Source organism: Sciurus carolinensis, chromosome 8 (genome assembly GCF_902686445.1).
Source record: "Sciurus carolinensis chromosome 8, mSciCar1.2, whole genome shotgun sequence".
NCBI classification, from domain to species: domain Eukaryota; kingdom Metazoa; phylum Chordata; class Mammalia; order Rodentia; family Sciuridae; genus Sciurus; species Sciurus carolinensis.
Window position 1 is genome coordinate 24445093 of NC_062220.1, and position 20766 is coordinate 24465858.

The 20766-nt window shown below is 37.2% G+C and overlaps 1 protein-coding gene across 7 annotated transcripts in view; it reads right to left on the reverse strand.

Annotated features, from left to right (window-relative positions):
• Nrf1 (nuclear respiratory factor 1) overlaps positions 1–20766 on the reverse strand; it is a 138917-nt gene that overhangs the window by 88550 nt on the left and 29601 nt on the right. The window lies entirely within an intron of this gene.

A 20766-nucleotide genomic window follows, 5' to 3' on the forward strand; every position in this document is an offset into this window, starting at 1 on the left:
TTTATCTTGAAGAAGATATCTCACAATAAATCCTTCTGATGTTCAAACCTATTTAATAAACATGCTGAGCTTGCTCATGGTCAGTCTTCCTCCACCACAGGCAGGGTGAACCACCAAGTCCTGGCCTTTTCTCTAATTTTGTGTCTGTTTGTCTTTTTCCTAATTCCCTCATTGACTGGTTCCGTTATCCCTTAATAAATTGTACAGAACAATGAACATGTCAGTTCTTCCAACTTGATCTCTAAATTCAACATAATCCCCAACAAAAATGTTAGTAAGTTATTTTGTGGATATTGACAAACTCTTACTGAGAGGCTGGGCACAGTGGTGTACACCTGTAACCTCAGCAACCTGGGAGGCTGAGGTTCTAAGCAACTTAGTGAGACCCTGTCTCAAAAAAAAAAAAAAAAAAAAAAAAAAAGTCTGGGGATGTACAGTGGTAAAATACCCCTGGGTTCAATTCCTATCGGTCCCCCCAAAAATATGTTTATCCAGAGAGGCCAGAGACCAAGAATAGCCAACAGAATATTGAAGAACAAGAAAGTTAAAAGATTGATGCAATCTGACTTCAAGACAGTAATTAGGACAGTGTGGTACTGGCAAAATAATAATTAGCAGACAAAAACAGAGAGACCAGAAATAGATCCACATAAATATAGTCAACTGATTTTTTTAAATATTTTTTTTTAGTTGCTGATGGACATTTATTTTTTATTTATTTATATTTGTTGCTGAGCATCAAATCCAGTGCCTCACATATGCTAAGCAAACACTCCACCACTGAGCTACAACCCAAGCCCAGTCAACTAATTTTTTTTAAAGAGAGGCAAAGTCAACATGAAGTTTTAACAAAGTTAGTCTTTTCAATGAATGGGTGCTAGAACACACATACATCCACATATCAAAAAATGAATCAAGCTGGGTGTGGTGGCACACACCTATAATCCCAGTGGCTCCAGAGGCTGAGGCAGGAGGATCATGAGGTCAAAGTCAGCCTCAGCAACAGTGAGGTGCTAATCAACTCAGTGAGACCCTGTGTCTAAATAAAATACAAAATAGGGCTAGGGATATGGCTCAGTGGTCGAGTGCCCCTGAGTTCAATTCTGGGTACCAAAAGCAAACAAACAACTATCTAATGAATCAAGACACAGACCTTATTTCAAATTTATTCATTTATTTATTTATTTAAGATGGAGTCTTGCTATATTGCCCAGGTTACCTTGAACTTCTGTGTAAGCAATTCCCCTGCGTTAGTCTCCAAGTAGCTGGGACTATCAGCACATACTACTGTGCCCAACCAGATCTTATATTCTTCACAAAGATGAACTCAAAATGGATCACAGACCTAAATGTAAAGAATAAAACTCCTAGAAGATAATATGGAAGAAAGTCTAGATAAGCTATGGCACTGACTTCTTAAATAATGCCAAACTCAGGATTCATAAAAGAAAGAATTGATAAACTGGACTTTATAACAAAAACTAACTCTGGACATGCACAGTGGCATATGCCTATAAACCCAGTGGCTTGCGAGGCCAAGGCAAGAGGATCACAAGTTCAAAGTCAGCCTCAGCAACTTAGCAAGGCCCTCAGCAACTTAGTGAGACCCTGTCTCAAAATAAAAAATAAAAAGGGTTGGGGATGTGTCTCAGTGTTTAAGCGCCAAAACAAACAAACAAAAACCCAGAAAACAAAAAACCTTTTATTTTGTGTAAGACACTATTAAAGAATGAGAGAACAACCTTATATATTAGAGGAAAATATTCGCAAAAAGACATATCTAACAAAGGACTGTTATCCAAAATAAAGAATTCTTAAAACTCAACAATAACAAGCATAGGAAAACAATTTCAACTAATATGCCAATAGGGAATTGGATACTAAAACAAGACACCACTACATGCCTATTAGAATGGGTAAAATCCAAAACACTATGCTGTCAAGAATGTGAATCAGGAATTGTCACTCACTGCTGGGTACAGTCACTTCAAAGAAAGTTTGGCCATTTCTTATAAAACTGAATACACTCTTACCATATGATTCAGCAATATACTTCTTGGTATTTACCCAAAGGAACTGAAAACTTAAGTTCACACAAAAATCTATACATGGATGTTTACAGCAGCCTATTTGCAATTGCCAAAACTTGGAAGCAACCAAGATGTCCTTTGATAAATGAACAAGAAAAAAAATGTTGTTTATCCATCTATGCCTAATGTTATTAGGCACTAACAAGAAATGAACTATCAGGCCATGAAAAGTCATGGAAGAACCTTAAATTAAAATTACCAGGTACAAGAAGTCAATCTGAAAAAGTTATATAACATATCATTTCAATTATATGACTTCTAGAAAAGGTAAAATTATGCAGATAGTAAAAGGTTCAGTGATTTCCAGGTATGGGGCAGAGGGAGAGGGGGAAGAGGGATGAACAGGCAAAGCACTGAGGATTTTCAGGGCAATAAAACTACTCTATATGATATCATAGTGGTGGATACATGTTATTACACATTTGTTCAAAGCTATAGAATGTCCAATACCAATGTAAGTACCTACTTTAAACTTCTGGAATTTGGTGACAATGATGTGTAAATGCAGGCTCACTGACCAGAACCACTGGACCTCCTTGGTGCAGTATGTTGGTAGTGGGGAAAGCAGTGTATAAGGGCCAGGGTTATATGAGAAGTCTCTGTACCATCCATTCAATTTTGCTGTAAACTTGAAGACTGGAAAAAAAAAGTCTATTTGAAAGTAATTTAAAAAAATTTTTTTTTTTTAGTTGTTGATGGACCTTTATCTTTATTTATTTACATGTGATGTTGAGAATCAAACCTAGTGCCTTACACATGCCAGGCAAGTGCTCCACCACAGCCCCAGCTCCTGAAACTAATTTTTTTTAAAAAGGGAATTCTGACATGTGCTACAACATGGATGAGACTTGAGGAAAATATATTTTGCTCAGTGAAATAAGCCAGTGGCAAATACAAATACTGTATGATTTAACTTAGCTGAGGTAGTTAGCGAAAATCACAGTTATGCAAAGTGGAAAAGTAGAAAAGTAGTTGCCAGAGACTGAGGGGAAGAGGCAGTGAGGAGAGCTTCATGGGTTTGGTTTCAGTTTTGTCAGCTGAAAGGAGCTCTAGAGCTTGGATGCACAATGTGAATGTACCCAACATTACTGAACTAGACTCCTAAAAATGGGTAAGCTGGTAAGCTTATTGTTGTGTATAATTTACCACAATTTGAAATTTTAAAAATCCTTATACAAGTTTAACTTCTGTACATAGAATACAAGATTACTCAAAGAACAGAATAAAAAAAACTAGCCCTTTATTATCTTTATTAAAAAACTGTGCACACTATTTGATAAATTGTTTTTAGGAATAAATGCTTGAACTGGGGATGTGGCTCAGTGGTAGAGCGCTGGCCTCACATTCATGAGGCCCTGGGTTTGATCCCTAGTACCACAAAAACAAAACCAAACAAAAAGAATCAATTCTTGAAGGTAAATTTGCTGGGTCAAAGGACATATACTTTAAATTTTGACCCACCCATATTGAAAAGTTGAGTGTATAATTTGTACACTATCTCTACTTGTATAAACCCAACAAACACATACACAAATTTGAAATTTGACTATTGTAATAATATGCATCACTGTATATCTAGAACTTACCAAGAGAAATTATAACCATGTACAGATATATGACCTTTATGGCTACATCTAAAAGAACATAATAACCTATTTAAATTCTTCTCACTTTTACTCTGCTCTATTATAAGTCTCATTTTCCATCTTTGGGGACTTTTAAAATCCTTTGTTCCTCTGAGCAATCACTTTAAGTTTCACCCTGCTGTCTTTCTTCTTCAGATCAACTGTTTCCCTGTAATGACCAGATTCTTATTTTTTTCTGCTCTCGATCCTGTTTTAATTCTTGTGTTACTCCCAACATTTCTTTTGCTCTTCATTGCCTCTTTTCACTGTCATACCATTCTACATATATGACAATTCATCCTTCTAATCTAGTATTCACTTTGAAACTATTTAATTATCTCAAGGAGTATTCTGTATTTCAACATAAAGTTCACTATAATTACAAAATAAAACAACCACAGGGTGCCACAAATCCAAAAAGATTAGAAAGCACTTGGCTATCATGCCAACCCCCTTTTCACTCTTCTTTCCTGTTGAGGTCATCTCCCCATTACACCCTCCTTTTTCCAAATGAAGCTTTTTAAGAGGAACATGGTAAAATAATATTTATTTAATAGATAAAAGGAAGAAAAACAGGATAAAATGTTAACATTTGGAAAATCTGGGTAAGGAGAATATAAGAATTCTTTGTACCATACTTGGAATGTTTCTAAAAGTCTGAAATCATGGCTGATTAAAACACTTTTTTTTTTTTTTTTTTTTTAAAGAGTGATACCTGATAAGCTGCCCTAAGGTTTCCCTTCCATATCCTGTGTTTGGTGCAAGATTCAGAAAACTAAAGGGAATATGTACTAGCCCCCAGATTTGTACTTATCTAAAATGTAATTTAACACACTAAGTCACACAATTAAACACAATATATGAGAACAAGATACCAGTAAAGTGCTATTTTTTCCATCCATTTCTCTGTTCTTCTAATCTAAGAGAAAAACTGCTCAGGGCATTTTAGAATTCTGGGTACTTCAAAATTGTTTTTAAATGATTTGGGATTAGATGGCATCTAACTGCTTTTCAAAGGGATTTGTACGCTATGTGCTTGGCATAATGGATTTCAATTCTTTGCTCCAGAATGCAGTTCACAGCATAAATCAATAGGGCTGTCTGCTTCACAGGCTTGTCACTTCTGCCTAGTGTCGCATCTCTTTCCACCTCCCTCCCCCATCCTATCCCCAGTCTAACCATTTGTATTATGCACACTCTAAAATGCAAAAGCAAGGGTGTTTCTTTGAACCAGTGGGATACCTGTAAATGTTGCTTTCAATGTTTTCATAAAAGCATAAATTAAACAGGTTGTCTAAAGTCAGATATGACTGACAACACATATTGCGTGAGATATCAGGCCCCATCCAGTTAAGTCAATTTTAGTGATGCAATTTAGCTTTATTCATGAGGAGTCAGATTCTCTGGCTGGCAAAACTGATGGGAATTATTAAAAGGCAAAACATATTAGATAATATGAATTTTAAAAAAACCAATATAGAACCCCTGGACAAGTGACTTAATAATCTTTAAGCCTCAATTCTGTCATTTTTTTTCCATTAAAAAAAAAATGACAGTACCTATCCTCAAAAAGATCATGTGAGGATTAAATAAGATGATCCAGATAAAGTCAGGAACACAGTGCCTGGCACACAAGTACTCAACATTAATGGATGATTCCAGAATCCACATGACTTTAAGACTCTATCCTTCCTGACTAATGAACTTGGCAAGTCTCCTAAGCACCAGGTCTCAATTTTTCATCTCTAAATTAGATACCCATCTCTGAGGATTGTTTTCTTAATTGCATGCAAGATATTTGCACCAAAAGGCCTATATTATACTCCAGCAACTGAAACACTACTCTCTTAGATATAAAATAAAGGAACTATAGGAAACCAATAACCCTAGCATAATTTTGTGACAACTCACAAAATGCACAGGACAGTGGCAGAGTGCTTGCCTAGCATGTACCAGGCCCTGGGTGAGATCGCCCACGCTGACCCCAGCCACCACCAACCCACTCTCACACACACAAAATGGAGAGACTCCGATGGACCTGTCAGTGATTCTTCTGAACCAATGTGAAAAGATGAAAGTACTGGCAATACATATAAATTCAAATAAAAGGGCATAACAAATTTATTAAAACCTCTTCCTTAACCTGAGGTACAATCACCTGGGGTGCAATATGTGCTTCATCTAAAGGTTCTTTTTTATTATATGAACGACAGAGAGCTCTACGGAGGCCAACAGGTAGAGATGAGTATCTATTTTTGCCTTCTGAGTCAATTAGGGTAGGACTGACAATAATGGAAGAAAGCACAGAAAAGAACTGTCTTAATCCAGAGCACCCTGGTACTTGTTGGCCAATAATATCTAGGGAGCTGCTGGAACCTGGAGAAATGTTCAAGGGAGCTAAATTTAATCTAATCCATACATAATAGATAACATTATATGTAGAGTATTTTAAAAAATCAAAGTGCAATGAACAGGTTAGGAAATCTAATCAAAGTGTAATTAAATGTAAAAGAAAGCATTAGTCTAATCAATAGCATTATCATATCAAAGAAAAACTGTAAGAACTGCCTAAGGGAAAATCTCAGACCAAGACTGTGCCTACAGGAAAACCCAGAGAGGCTCAATTTACATTCTTGGACACAACTAGAATCAAAATTATCACAGGATAGAAATTACACTCAACAGAACAAAAAAGCCTGAAGTCAACCATAGGACTCACTTCTTGTAGGACATAAAGTAATGGATCAAACTAACACCACAGCAGAAAAAATAAACTACACAAAAAAAGTCAGAGTGAAAACAGAAGGTGAAATATGGCTTAACTCTGAGTAGAAATGGAGTTTGAGACTAGAAGAATCCACCTGAGCAGGAATATCCTCTTTCAATTAAATTAAGGGGGAGGGGGAAACAAAATCAACCTCCTATATGACTAGGCACTACCAAAAAAAAGTCACAGTTATGTGTATAGTTATTGTTTTCCATTTCCAAATTTCAACTATGGACCAAAATACAATTAAATGTGATACCAAACAATGTAAAAGTTATGACATCATAAAAGCAAATATAAGGCTGACAGAATTAGGAGGTAGGATGGGGCAGAAAGGTGGAGCGATGTCCAGGAGTATTAATGTCTTTTCCTTCATAGTCAAGGAGGCAGCAGATCCTACCTTAACAGAAAAATTTAATTTACAATGTAACTATCAAAAATAGAAGGGAAGGGCACTGGGCTCCACTCTCAGCACTACACATAAATAAATAAAATAAAGGTCCATCAACAACTAAAAAAAATTTTTTTAAATAGAAGGGAAAGAAAGGAAATACTGTAAAGCAATTCTTATATTTTATACAAGGAAATCAATAATGCCCAAGTATGATACATCAAGAAAAAATGGTATAGACGTTTTAGAGTTATAGAGGTATTCCTGTTTGATAATACTAAAAATGAAATAGTTAAAACCATAAACAACTGCCACTGAAATAGGGACTGGGGGTAGGAAGAGAGTGGGAAAAGATCCTTGATTTTTATAATCTTCTATCTGATCTTTTATCATATGAATTATGACTTAACAAAATGAGTTTTAAAAACTATAATATAGCTTCCTAAACTGATTCTTTTGAAAATTAAAATCAAATGATTTGCTAGGGAAAACTGTCACGAGAAAAATCAAACCCCTCTCATGCTACCAAGAAAACAGCCCCATTTGAGTTTAGAAATTGCCTTGTCTCAAGTAAGACTAACTTGAGTATCTGAAACTAAAAGAATTTTATATGACTATAATCACATTTGTTTCATACCAATGTTGATTAAATTTGTAAACAGTCACTAATTAACGATAACCCTTGGTCAATAATGACGCTTTTATAGAACATGTAATGAGATTTACCATACAACTTCATGATGACCTGAGGATGAGTGCATGGTTTTATTAAAACAACACTGTGGGCTGGGGTCGTAGCTCAGTGGTAGAGCGCTTACCTAGCATGTGTGAGGCACTGGGTTCAAACCTCAGCACCACATAAAAATAAATAAATAAATGTATTGTGTCCATCTACAACTAAAAATATTTCTTAAAAAACAATATTGTAAGCTCACTGAAGGCAGTTTGGGTCCATAGGTCTCTACGAATAGTATTTATCATAATTTGTCCCTTAATAAATGATAGGGAAGTAACTGGTTTCACACATTAATTACTAAAGCTAAACCCAGACAATTACAGTTTCTCTAATTTCCCTATACAGATATAATTTTATTAATTATATATAACTACATAATTGATGAGTGTGTGTGTGTGTGTGTGTGTGTATCCTATTTCCAAGACTTCTAACAATTGTCCTTCAGTATTCATGAAGGAGCTGGGTTTGTAGCTCAGTGCTAGAGCACTTACCTTGCACATACGAGGAACTGGGTTCAACCCTCAGCACCACATAAAACTAAACAAAATAAAGGTAATGTGTCCCTCTACAACGAAAAACATTTTTAAAAATATTCAAGAAGGATTGGTTCCAGGGCTCTGCATGGATACTAAAATATATGAATGCTCAAGTTCCTTATATGAAATGATGCATTATTTGCATAGAACCTATACATTCTCTCACATACTTAAAATCATCTTAAGGTTACTTATAATACTTAACACAATGTAAATGATATGCAAACAATTGTTACACTGTATTGTTTAGAGAATAATGACGAGGGAAAAAGTATGCATTTTTCAGTACAATTTTTTTTTCTGAATATTTTTGATCCATTGTTGGGTGAATCCATGGAAGTGGAACCCCTGCGAGTAGAAGGCCAACTATATTTGTTCTGAGTGGCTCTATACCCAGCTGGGGGATGGGTCAGTTTTCCAGACTTGCCAGTCAGCTTCCTTCTTAAAGTTTTGCATAGAAGAGACTGGAAGAGAAGAGAAGGGAGCTCATTGCTGTTTTCATTCACATCAGCATTGCTCCAGTGAGGACACTGCACCTCCCAACTCTGGCTGTGCCCTTCCTTTGCCCCTGGTGGCTGAGCACACCAGCTGGAAGGCACCCCACCCAGAGGTCAGATTGCCAGACATGTGGGGTGCCCTCTGAGCTCCTCAGGTTCTTCTCTTTTTATTCCCCTACCCCTAAGGGTGGTAGCTGCTTTCTGTATAGATTACCTCAGTGTATAATTTACTCTTCTTTCAGTTTTCCAACACCTGGAATTAAGTTTTCTGAAATACCCCACACATATTGTAAGCACTGATTGATACAAAAGAAAAATAATATGTAGCCTCATCAGAAATTACTCATGGAGCACTGCTAAACAACAATCTGGACTTCTTATGCTCTCAATAAAGATTCTAAGTCCCGTTTTAGAAAACCACCATTAGGGTTTCTATTTCTATACACTGATTAAGTTTAGTATAAAATTTTCAGTTTCAAATCATTAAAAAATTAAAGAGTATAAAATCACTCACAAAGAGAGAAATGGGACACCTACAAATGAGAAGGGTACAGACAAAAAAGGAAGGAGATACAAACCTTTATCCAAATATTTTAAACAGTTATGGATAAACATAAAACCCTTAAAATTTATAGACTGCTTATTTATGGAATTTTCCACTTAGTATTTTCAGACTAGAACTGAAACCCTGGAACATAAAATTGTGAATAAGGGGTGACTACTGTATGTAGGTCTATGTTCATGCACTGAAAATCAGGAGTGGATACTGACAATAATTTCCAGCACTGGCTAGCAGGGATTTACAGTTATTTCTTAATATACATGGGACCCATTGTGTACAAGGGTCTGTCCCACCTCATACCTGCTTCAATACTGATCCTCGCTGCTAAAGCAAGATGGTTAAGAATAGACTGTAGAGTCACAATACAGAATATGAATCCCAGTTCTGCCACTTACTGGCACCTTTTCGTTGGACTTCTGTGCCTTAGTTAAAACAGGGGAGAATGAAAGCATGCACTTCATAGAATTATTGTGAAGATCAAATGAGCTACTATTTGTAAAAATGCTTAAAATGGAACATGGTACACAGTGAGTGCTGTATAAGTGTAATTTATCATTATACTTTTTCACATATAAAGACAGGGAAAGTACAAAAATGCCAAAAGTTATATGATTTTTTTTTTTTTTTAATACAGGAAGAAAAAATGCTTACAGATCACACTGGGAGTTTTGACTATACAAAATGTCTATCAGAGAACAGTTCTTGATCTTTTCTGAATCATAGACCCTTTTGAGGATGGGTAAAAGCTATGCAACTTTTCCCTAGAAAAATACATATATATAATGAGTTTTCCAAAATATTTCAATGTTCTTTAACTCAAATCAAATGACACATGACCATGTCATGATGGTATTGTTATAACAAAGATGAAACACAAGAGGGTGCCAGAACCAAAGCAAAAAAATGTAAAGACAGCATAAGGAATTTAAGGTTGCCTCACATTCATCAACTGGAACAAATAAAAAAGTTAGGTGAATCTAACTTTCATGGAAATTGAGGTAGCTTTAAAATGTCAACTCTTTTATAGTTTCTAGATTAGAAACATTCAACAGAACCTTCTGCAATAATGGAAACGTTTTAAATTTGCACAGTCTAAAACAGTAGACAATGACAATGCTGAAATGTGACTACTGTGACTAAAGAATTATATTTTCAATTCTATTTAATTTTAATTTTAAGTTTAATTAATTTACATGTAGCTTGTGGCTAGTACCATACTCAGTGCAGTTCTATATTGTTTTTGTTTTGAAATGACTTCTAATCACAGGCCACTACATATGGTTGTTAATAGGAATTTCTAAAAAAGGGGGTTCACTGAATAATTCAGGTCAATCTGTCTTTATGATAATTCAATATTTCAGAGATAAAGATTATCTGTACTTCATTCCCACCTTGTAGGTGTACAGAATCAAAAGTTAAGCTTTCTTCTACTCTTCATAGATACTCAGCTTTCTTCTACTCTTCATAGATACTCTATCTACTGAATTCCCTGTTATTTTATTCTAACATATTCTCAAGCCCCTGGGTTATAAAAGCTTTTGAAAAAAGTACATCCTGAAAGACTGAATCAATAAATTAAATGGGCTTTGCTATATAAAAAAGAACAAATGCTATTCTAGTGAGAGCAAACTGCCAAGGGCTAAGGGAACACTATGAAGACTGCCAGGATGTGGGGCGGGATCCTGAAAGAGAAAGCAAGAGTCTTCAGGCTACTGAATGAAAGAAGGGGACTGCAGGCAGAGGCTAGAGTCTGTGAAAGCACATGGCTTGGCAAGGGGGCATCAATGAGCACTCCGACTGCAGACACAGGGAGAATCTGGGAGCAAAGGAACCCAGCTCTCAGCTGCCTCTGCATCAGATTCTTTCTTTACACTGCAACTCTGTCTGCTAAAAACAAAGGTAACACTGCCCCACCTATCAAAGAGGAAAGCACATGGAACAGCACGCTGTGGTTTATAATCCAGTGTCTGGCACAGTGCCTTGGAGTAGGTACCTAATAAATGTTGATGACTATGATAAAAAGGATTTGAATTGCATTCTCACACATTTAGGTGCTTATTAAGCAGCTACAAATATCAATTAAAAAGCAGGTGATTTGCAGAAATTATACCTGGTTTAGAAACATGGCGGATAGGAAGTCTAGTATGCCCAGTCTATTTCGATTGGGTCAGAATGCAGCTGGCCTGGCCCTTTTTGCAGAATAATCGTTTGTCCACAGCTGCTCCCAAATTACTAAAAATCAAATAAGTAGTTGTCATGTGATAGCAGGATTAGAGGCTGCCTCAATTTCCATTAAGGAGAAATAACATAAATTGCCACAAATCCCGCCCCTCAGTCTGAGACCAGCACAAAGGACACTTTTATTCAGACCTTGCATACTGTGAAACACAGCATTGTTGCCTGGCTGCTTCTGTGGTGGGCCTCAATTCTGCTGGTTCTGTCACTACACAACTGACATTTAGTGAAAGCTGTTTCCTAGCTTCTGCAGAACAGTTCAATGCGTGATTTTTCTTTTGAGATAACTGAACTAAGGACTTGCTTCTGCATAAAATTATGAAAGTGTCAAGTGATAATGACACAGATTTAGGAATCTCTAAAATTCAATCTTATTCATTCAACAAATCTTTACTGAATTCTTATCAGGTATTCCCACATTATTTTAGCATGCGTTTCGAACTCTCACTTTGTATCTTAAGTTCAAAAAACATTCATTCTTAAAGAAGTGACACATGCTTTTTTATGGGGGAGGCAGAAAATACAGGTGGGAGAAAACAGAAACTCAAACCAGCACACCCAAGATAGCTGTTACCAGGTTAACAATGTGGTGTGTAAGACTCTAGCATCCATTCACCCCCGACTCCAGTTTCTTATACAAATGGTTTTGTTTTGATGCCTTTAAACAAAAGACAGCTTACATTGTACGAACTGTTTCATAAGTATTTCTTCATTTAAAATAGAGTAAAATTTACCATTACTTTAAAAATGTTTACAGAGCATTCTCTGTAAAAATGTATAGTAGTTATTTTTCTAATTCTCTAAAGTCAGTCATTTAGGTTGTTTCCAAATTTTCACCATTTTAAAAAACACTGCTATGATAATTCTGGTATTCGATAAATATCTATTAGATAAATGAGTAAACAAAGGTTTATTAAGCTGTTTTAAGCACATAATCTATTTTTTTAACTTTTAAAGTACATTAAAAATGTTGCATAATCATACAGTTATCATTCTGGACATGTTCTTAGAGCAGGTATAGAAAGGTCATGGAGTAAAAACAATAACCCAAACATAATGATATGTAGAGAGTACCTGATGTTAGAGAAGAGAATAAAAAATATTAACTGATTAGCCTTGATTTTATATTTAAATTTATATTTAAAAGCAAAGTATGGATAGGTGCTACCGTCCCAGTAGCACAGGAGGATCCCTTGAGCACAGAAGATGGAGGCCATCCTGGGCAACATAGCAAGATCCCCTTTCAATTAAAAATAAAGAAAAAAACTATAACTATTTAGAAGGTGGAATAAAAAAAAAAAGAGGGAAGTGTTGAAGCATGAAACCCGGTTTTCCAGAATGGTAAGCTAAGAAACCCTGCAAAAAGTGATGGATAAAATAAAGTTTATCTTTTGAAATTATAAAGATAATTAACAAGTAACTTTCAAAATACTGAGAGATGAAGAGAAGATCATTCTTATTTTTCACGTTAAAGCAGGCCCACATCTTCACCATGTCAGCCTAGGATCTGACTTCCTTAACAAGACCTCTAAAGTGCAAGAAGTTAAATCAAGAATCAATAAATGGGATGGATTCAAACTAAAAAGCTTCTTCTCAGCAAAAGAAACAATAATGTGAAGAGAGAGCCTACAGAGTGGGAGAAAATCTTTACCACATGCACCTCAGATAAAGCATTAATCACTAGGATACATAAAGAACTCAAAAAACTTAACACACACACACCAAAAAACCCAGTCAATAAATGGGCTAAGGAAGTGAACAGACACTTCACAGAAGATATACAATCCATCAACAATTATATGAAAATATGTTCAACATCTCTGGCAATTAGAGAAATACAAACCAGAAATACTCTAAGATTTCATCTCACTCCAAAAAGAATGGCAATTATGAAGAATACAAGCAACAATAAATGTTGGCAAGGATGTGGGGAGAAAAGTACATTCATACATTGCTGGTGGGAATGTAAAATGATGCAACCATTATGGAAAGCAATATGGAGATTCCTCAGAAAACTTGGAATGGAATCACCATTTGATCCAGGTATTCCACTCCTCCGTTTATACCCAAAGGACTTAAAATCAGCATACCACAATGACACAGTCACATCAATGTTTATAGCAGCTCAACTCACAATAGCTAAACTATGAAACCAACCTAGGTGCCCTTCAACAGATGAATGGATAAAGAAAATGTGGTATATATACACAATGGAATATCACTCAGTCATAAAGAAGAATGGAGATCACTTCCTCTGATCTTCTCATTTTATAGATTAAATTATGATCCAGAAAGGCCAAGTTGAATTATTCAAAATCATATTTTTAGTTGGTGGTAAAATTCAAACCCATATTTCCTGCTTCCAATCCAGTGCTCCACCTGTTCCATCAGACTCACCCTTTCTAACTGGAATATAGTCTCTAAGGTTCATTTGCTTGGGCTCTTTTACTGCTATTGTACACTATCACATATTATATTTGAGCCAAATTCTGGTTTTACTGGAGGGCCCAGTGAATTTGTGTTATAAAATGCTAGGCATACTGAAGTGAAGGGATTGTTCCAACTGTACCTGCGGTTACCCACTGTGGTACCTCTAACACACCTCCTGCTCCTCTCACCTTCAACCTCTCCACCACCACTGTAAGGAATAGAGCTTCTTTGAGGATTGGTGCCTGCAAACTGAGAGGCCTGACAGCATGCTTCTAAGCCACAGAAATAAATGCAATTCATAAAGTTTCCAAAGAAATCCTCTGTGAGCACCCTCTCAACTGATTTCATATTCTTCTTCACAAATTAAATGATTTCACTATGTACCCACTCCCATTTTCAGTAGATGGCAAGGGAACAAAACTGTTCAAATAAAAAAATGATTGAGCAGGCACAAGGGGCTGGCTTTTTAAGGAAAAGGGAATTGGGCATACAATTTTTGTTTATAATCAGTATACTACTTTATAAAAATTATTTTTTGAATTTTTAAAGTGTGGAATTCCCTACACATTATTATTTATATAAATTTAGGGGCAAAGAAATACAAATTAACATGTAAAAATGGGGCCAGGCCAATCAAGGAAATCAAGTACATATAAAAGTATGAAAAGCTAATAACAAGAACCCCAGCATCTACTGTATTTTCCAAAAATTGTACACAACTTATGCGTACAGCACTCATTGTTTCACCAATCTAAAATAAACATACTGAATGTTTTAGAGCATGCTTTCTCACACATGAGCTGGGCCTAAAAAGGTCTGTAGGGCAACAGTAGCATTACTTGATGTGAGGCAGCCTGAGCAGCCAGCCTATCACTCATTTCTTGGTTTACTGCCAGTGTCTTACCCTCTCTGATCCACTGTGAAACTGAAGGCCAAGAATCCATTTAAGTTTGGTGGTGACAGTACCAACTGAGGCTTTTTTAAAAAGTCAAAAAACATACATAAAAGCACTTTGTAATGGAAACATGCTACAGAAACATAAAGCAATATTTTGTCTCATAGTAGAGCAAGCCAAAGAAGCAAAGGAACAAACGACTGCTGCATGCATTCATTGCAATCATCCGTCTAGCTTCACATCCGTCTAGCTTCAAAGTGCTGACCTGTGGGCAGCGTAAAGGTCAATTTGAATTGTCAACTTGATTGGATTAAGAGATGTCGAAGATCAAGAGGTTTCTAGGTGTGTTGATGAGTGAGTGTAGGAATGACTGGCATGTGGGACAGTGAACTGAAGTGTAAGCTTGGGTTAATAGGTCGGAGGCTTGGCTGGAATAAAAGCTGGAAGAACAAGGAAGCAGCAGCAGATGAAAAGCTCTTCTCTTCTTGAATGGGTTCTTGATTGCTGCTTCAATCGTCTGAGGATATCAGACTCTTGCTCTTTCACTCTTCCCAAGAGGACTCTGCCAGTGATTCTCCAGGGAGTTTCCAGAGCCTTAGGTCTCAAACTAGGGTAGCATTGTTGATCCCTCTGGTTCTGAGGTGTCAGCCTCTTGGACTACATAGCTACTGGTTCCTCCAGCTCTCCAGTTGCAGATGGCCATTGTGGACTATCTAGCTTCTGGTCATGTAAGTCAATCTAATAAGTCCCCTTTTAATAATCATACTTCCTATTGATTCTGTTCCTTTAGAGAACCCTGACTAATATAGGCAGGAAGCTCCTGGTCTGGCCAGACATATACCGCATGAACTAAAGCAGCAAAATGGCAGCCTGCAGGGTGCAGCAGACCCTCATACGTGTTTTGGTTGATCAGCAGTAGTTTTTCTTTGGTTACTGTTTAGGTGAATGAATGGTCAAAATTTAAAAATCAGAAGAAAGCATAAAATTCCAGGTTTCTGGCTTTTTCAAAAAATTGGGAAGGTTGGGAACATCAGGAAGTAATACTGTATATAAAGCTCTGCTCTGAAGACTTCTTGGATTAAAAAAAAAAAAAAAAAAATATATATATATATATATATATATATATATAGTTCTGGGGGCTGAGGATAAGGCTCAGTGGTAGGGTGTTTGCCTAGCATGTGCGTTTGACCCCGAGCACTACAAAAAGAGAGAGAGAGAGAGAGAGAGAGAGAGAGAGAAATGAGTCTGCCATTTGCTAGCTGTGTCACTTAACCTCCCTGTGTACCTCACTCTCCCTATTTGTAAAATGGTAATAATGTACTAATACCTTCCTTACAATATATTAAATGGAATGAAGTTAAGCACTCAGCAGAGTGCCCCCAATTAATGCTAACTGTTATTATTATCATTTTAGCCTGGCAAAACAAACTACAAAAGGGAGCAGACCGTGCTTGCTCCTTATCAACCAACAAGTTCTCTTCAGGATGTTCACTCCTGGGCTGCCCGACTCATTTACAAAGCCTGCCTGTCCACCCAACATCAGAGATTGCAACCCTAACAAAGATTTTGTAACACAATGTATAAATGCTAAGGAAGATAATGGTGGGAAGTGCAAGGCTCAAAGGAGAGGCCAGGTAAACAAATCAGTCAACAAAATTTATTGAGGACCAGGTTCTAGGATAGAGAAACAAAGATGATGAGCAAGAAGGCAGAGTCCCTAACCTCAAGGAACTTAAAATCTTTGTTGTTGTTGTTGTTGTTTGGCAGTGCTGAGAATCAAACCCAGGGCTCGCATATGTTACACAAACTCTACCACCGAACTTACATTCTGATGGAGGGAGCCCATAACAATAAAAATACAAAAGAATAAATAAGAATTTCAGGACGTGATATGTGTTATGCATAAGGCACCACAGAGCAGTGTGATTTAAAAAAAAAAAAAAAACGCTGGGTGGGGGGAATCTGATGAGGCACATTTGATTTGCAACCTGAATCATGAAAGGCAGCCTTGTGAAGAGCTTGGGAGAAATGTTCTCCAGGCTAAAGGGGCCACAAGACTGGCTGGAGCACAGTGAAAGGGGGAGGAAGTGGGAGATGAGGGAAGACAGTCCTGGAAAGACGAAGAAAGGCTGTGGGAAGGAGTTTGGATTTAATACTGGTCAGAAAGATCTCCAGAGTAGCCATGTGAGAGATGCTGGGGGCTGACAAGTGGCAGCATTCTGAGCAGAAGAAACAGGACAACAGAAGCACAAAAAGCAGCAGCTGGCAGGGGCTTATATGCTCGGCAAAGTAATATGTAGTTCCTACTATGGCTCAGTGGCATCCAATATTACAAAGATCCCTTCCTAATGACATAAAAAGAACAAAAGAAAGTCAAAAAACAAAACAAAACATAAAACTTTATATTGCCAGAAAGGTTTCAAGACTGCTTGTAATAGGTGGACACAGTGGTGCCAGCCTGCAATCCCAGCCACTTGGGAAGCTGAAACAGAAGGATCACAAGTTCAAGACCAGCCTCAGCAACTTGGTGAGACCCTGTCTTAATTAAAAAAAAAAAAAAAAAAAAAAAAAGACTGGGTTTGTGGCTTTGTGGTTAAGCATCCCAGTATCCACAACCCCTGCAAAAGACTGCTTGTAATCCTATAAGACAGTTGTACTTATTAAGAAAAAGAAATAATGAGAAGAGGATATTAAAAATTACTTAACTGAAACCTAGCAAGCAGTGCTTTTGAGAAACAGCACCACCTATTCCACCTATAGACAACCCCAGTTCACAAAAACTCTCTGAATAACTCCCAGCCACCTTCATGGTTCCAGGTTACAGGGTGGAAGCATTGCTAAGGATGAGTGGCTGCCTGGAGTTCTGCAAACATTCGGGCTGTGTGAAGAATGGCTTGGGAAGGACTGAGGCTAGAGGCAGTCAAACTCAGGTGACTAATTCAATGGTCCATGAGAAAAACTAATGGGGACCTGAAAAAACACAATGAAACTGAAAGCACTAGTGAAATGTTTATTTAGATGCTGAAAACCCAAAAGGACTTGGTGAACTGGTTGTGAACAGTAAGGAAAGGTTAAGTTCAGGATGACTCCTACCTTCTGGACTTTGGTTCATTAACGAGCCTGGGGACAAGAAAAGTGCAGATTTGCTTTGGAAGACAGTGCCTGAGGGTTCTTTCCATAAGTTGCCCAAATAGATACCCAGATCTGGAGTTTAGAGGAAAGTCTGTGATACAGATGTTAAGTACAGGACTCATCAACAGGAGCAGGTAATGAAAGCAGAGAACATGAATAAAACTGACCAGAACAGGGTTGGGTTGTAGCTCAGTGGTAAAGCACTTGCCTAGAGTGCATGAGGCACTGGGTTCCATTCTCAGCACCACATAAACAAATAAAATAAAGATACTGTGTCCATCTAAAACTAAAAACTACATATTTTTTTTTTTAAAAATTGACCAGAATAATATGTGCAGTGTGACAATAACAGAAACTTGGGGAATATTCAAAGGGGTATATAGAAGGCAGAGGTATGAAGAGGAGGAGATGTCAGAAGGAAAAATGAGAAGCAGGAAACAGTAGTGTCATGAAGCCAAAAGAAGAGAGAGGTCAACAAGATCAAATGCAGTGAAAGAAGAAAAAGAGTTGAAATAATGACTTGCCAAGAGGTTCAATACATTCATTCACACAACACACACATTAGGGTCACCTACTGTGTGTCAAACATTGATGCAGTGAACAAAAATCACCCGTGACTTCTTGTATTTTACATCTGCCAGAAGGGAAATAAATCACAAACACACACACACATCGTCTTTTCTAGGAGCAATAAGTGCCAAGGGAAAAAAATAAAGGAGCCGAATTAGGGAGACAGGGAGGTGAGGGCAGGGGAGTGTGCTGGTCAGAGAATGCCTTTTTGACAAGTCATCTGAGCTCCAATCTTCAGGAAGTGAGGAAGACAGCAAGGAATACTAGGCAAAGTGTTCTTGCAGGAAGCAAGAACATCATCACATGCTGAGGCAGGAGTGTACTTACAGTAACAGAGGAACAGCAAAAAAGACCTTGTGCCTGAAGGCACTAAGCTCTGAGAAGAGTGACAGGTGAGGTCAGAGACGTTATCTGGGGTCAGGCTTGTAGGACCTTGAGGGTCACTTAAGGTTGTTGGATTTTTACCCAGAATGAGATGGGAAGTCTTCAGAAAGTTTTGAGCAAGGGAGAGATATGATCTGATTTACATGTTTTAAAGGGTCACTTGGGTGGTAAGTAAGAACAAACTAAAGGAGGGTGGGGAGTAGAAGCAAACACAAATTATAAAGCTATTGAAAGATGATTGTGGCTTGGACCACAGAGTAGTAGAAGTGGTAGAAAACACTTATATTTTGTATGTTTGGAGGATAGAGATGCCAAGATTTCCTAATGATTTGAATGAAGGGCTGAATGAAAAAGAGGAGTCAAGAATGACTCCAAGAGTTTTTTTTTTTGTTTTTTTTTTTTGAGCAACTGGAAGAATATCCATCATTTTCTGAGATGGGAATGACTACCAGAGGAACACCTGAGATGCCTATTAGATGACTGTATCTAAATGGAAATGCAGAGCAGGTTGTGAATTGGTGGCTTATTTTTGTACTGTTTTCCTAGTTCTTTTAGGGAAAATTAATTTTTGGTCCACAATTACAAATTATACTTGTATTTTAAAAAGTGTTAAGTTCAACATTATCTAGGATCATTTAAGTTCTCAAATCAATTATAGAAATATCACCGTTGCCAGACACAGTAGCGCATGCCTGTAAACCCAGTAACTCTGGAGGCTGAGGCAGGAGGATTATAAGTTTGAAGCCAGGCTCAGCAACTTAGACTCTGTCTCAAAAAATAAGGTCTGGGGATGCAACTTGGTGGTAAGGCACCCTGGGTTCGATGCCTAGTACCAGAATGCAGGGGGCACTGTTAACTTTTTTTAAGATCACAATTATTTATTGTATCTGTTTACTATTTTTGTCATTTTTCTTTAAGGATGTCAAGATGGTCCACGAAAACAAGGGTGCTACACAAATGTTGGAAATATTAAAGAATGTGCTCTGTAAATTACCATAAAAATCTTCCTCCCTCCCTCCTTTCTTCTTTTATTCAGGGGTGGGGAGGAGGTGTACTGGAGATTGAACCCAGAGGCACTTCACCACTGAACCACATCCACATCCTTAGTCTTTTTATTTTTTATTTGACACAGGGCCTTACTAAGTTGCTGAAGCTGGTCTTAAACTTGCAATCCTCCTAACCTAGCTTCCGGAGTTGCTGAGATTACAGGAGTGCACCAATGTGCCTGCTGTTCCCTTCCTTCTTTTTAAGAAAAAGCTGTAGTGTAAGCAGAGGGGGGGAGGGGGAAATGCCACAACTTGGAGTTAGCAATGCCTGCTTTTGACTTCTCATTGTAAAAGCTTGAGAAAATTCATAAAATCTCTCTGAGCTTGTTTCATCTGTGAAACTGAGAATGATAATGCCTATCTTGCAGGGTAGTAATAGTAATAACAGCTTACATTTATTGAGCCCTTACTATGCTAGGCACCTAAGTACTTTTACATATACAATCTCATATAATCTTTGCAACTCTGTGAGGTATTATGATGGTGACATACGACATGACAGCAAGGTTAGGTAACTTTTATGACAAACTGGAAGTGAATGCAAAAACTAAGTCTTGGCAATGTACACAGTGCTTTATATTTTATAAGATATTTTCACATTTTATTTTTCAAAGCTGGTATAGCACAGAATTAGACTAAACAATGTGAGACTGCTTTTTGTAGGTCCAAAGTAAACATCAGCTATTTCAAATGGTTCAACCTTAACTATTATGCTATACCATTTTAAATAAATGAAATGAGAGGGCTGAGGATGTAGCTCAATGGTAAAGCACCTGCTTAGCATGTGAAAAGCCCTGAGTTTGATCCCCAGGACTGTATAAAAATTTTTAAAATTTAAAAAAAAAAGGAAAGAAAGAAGTGCAAAAATGT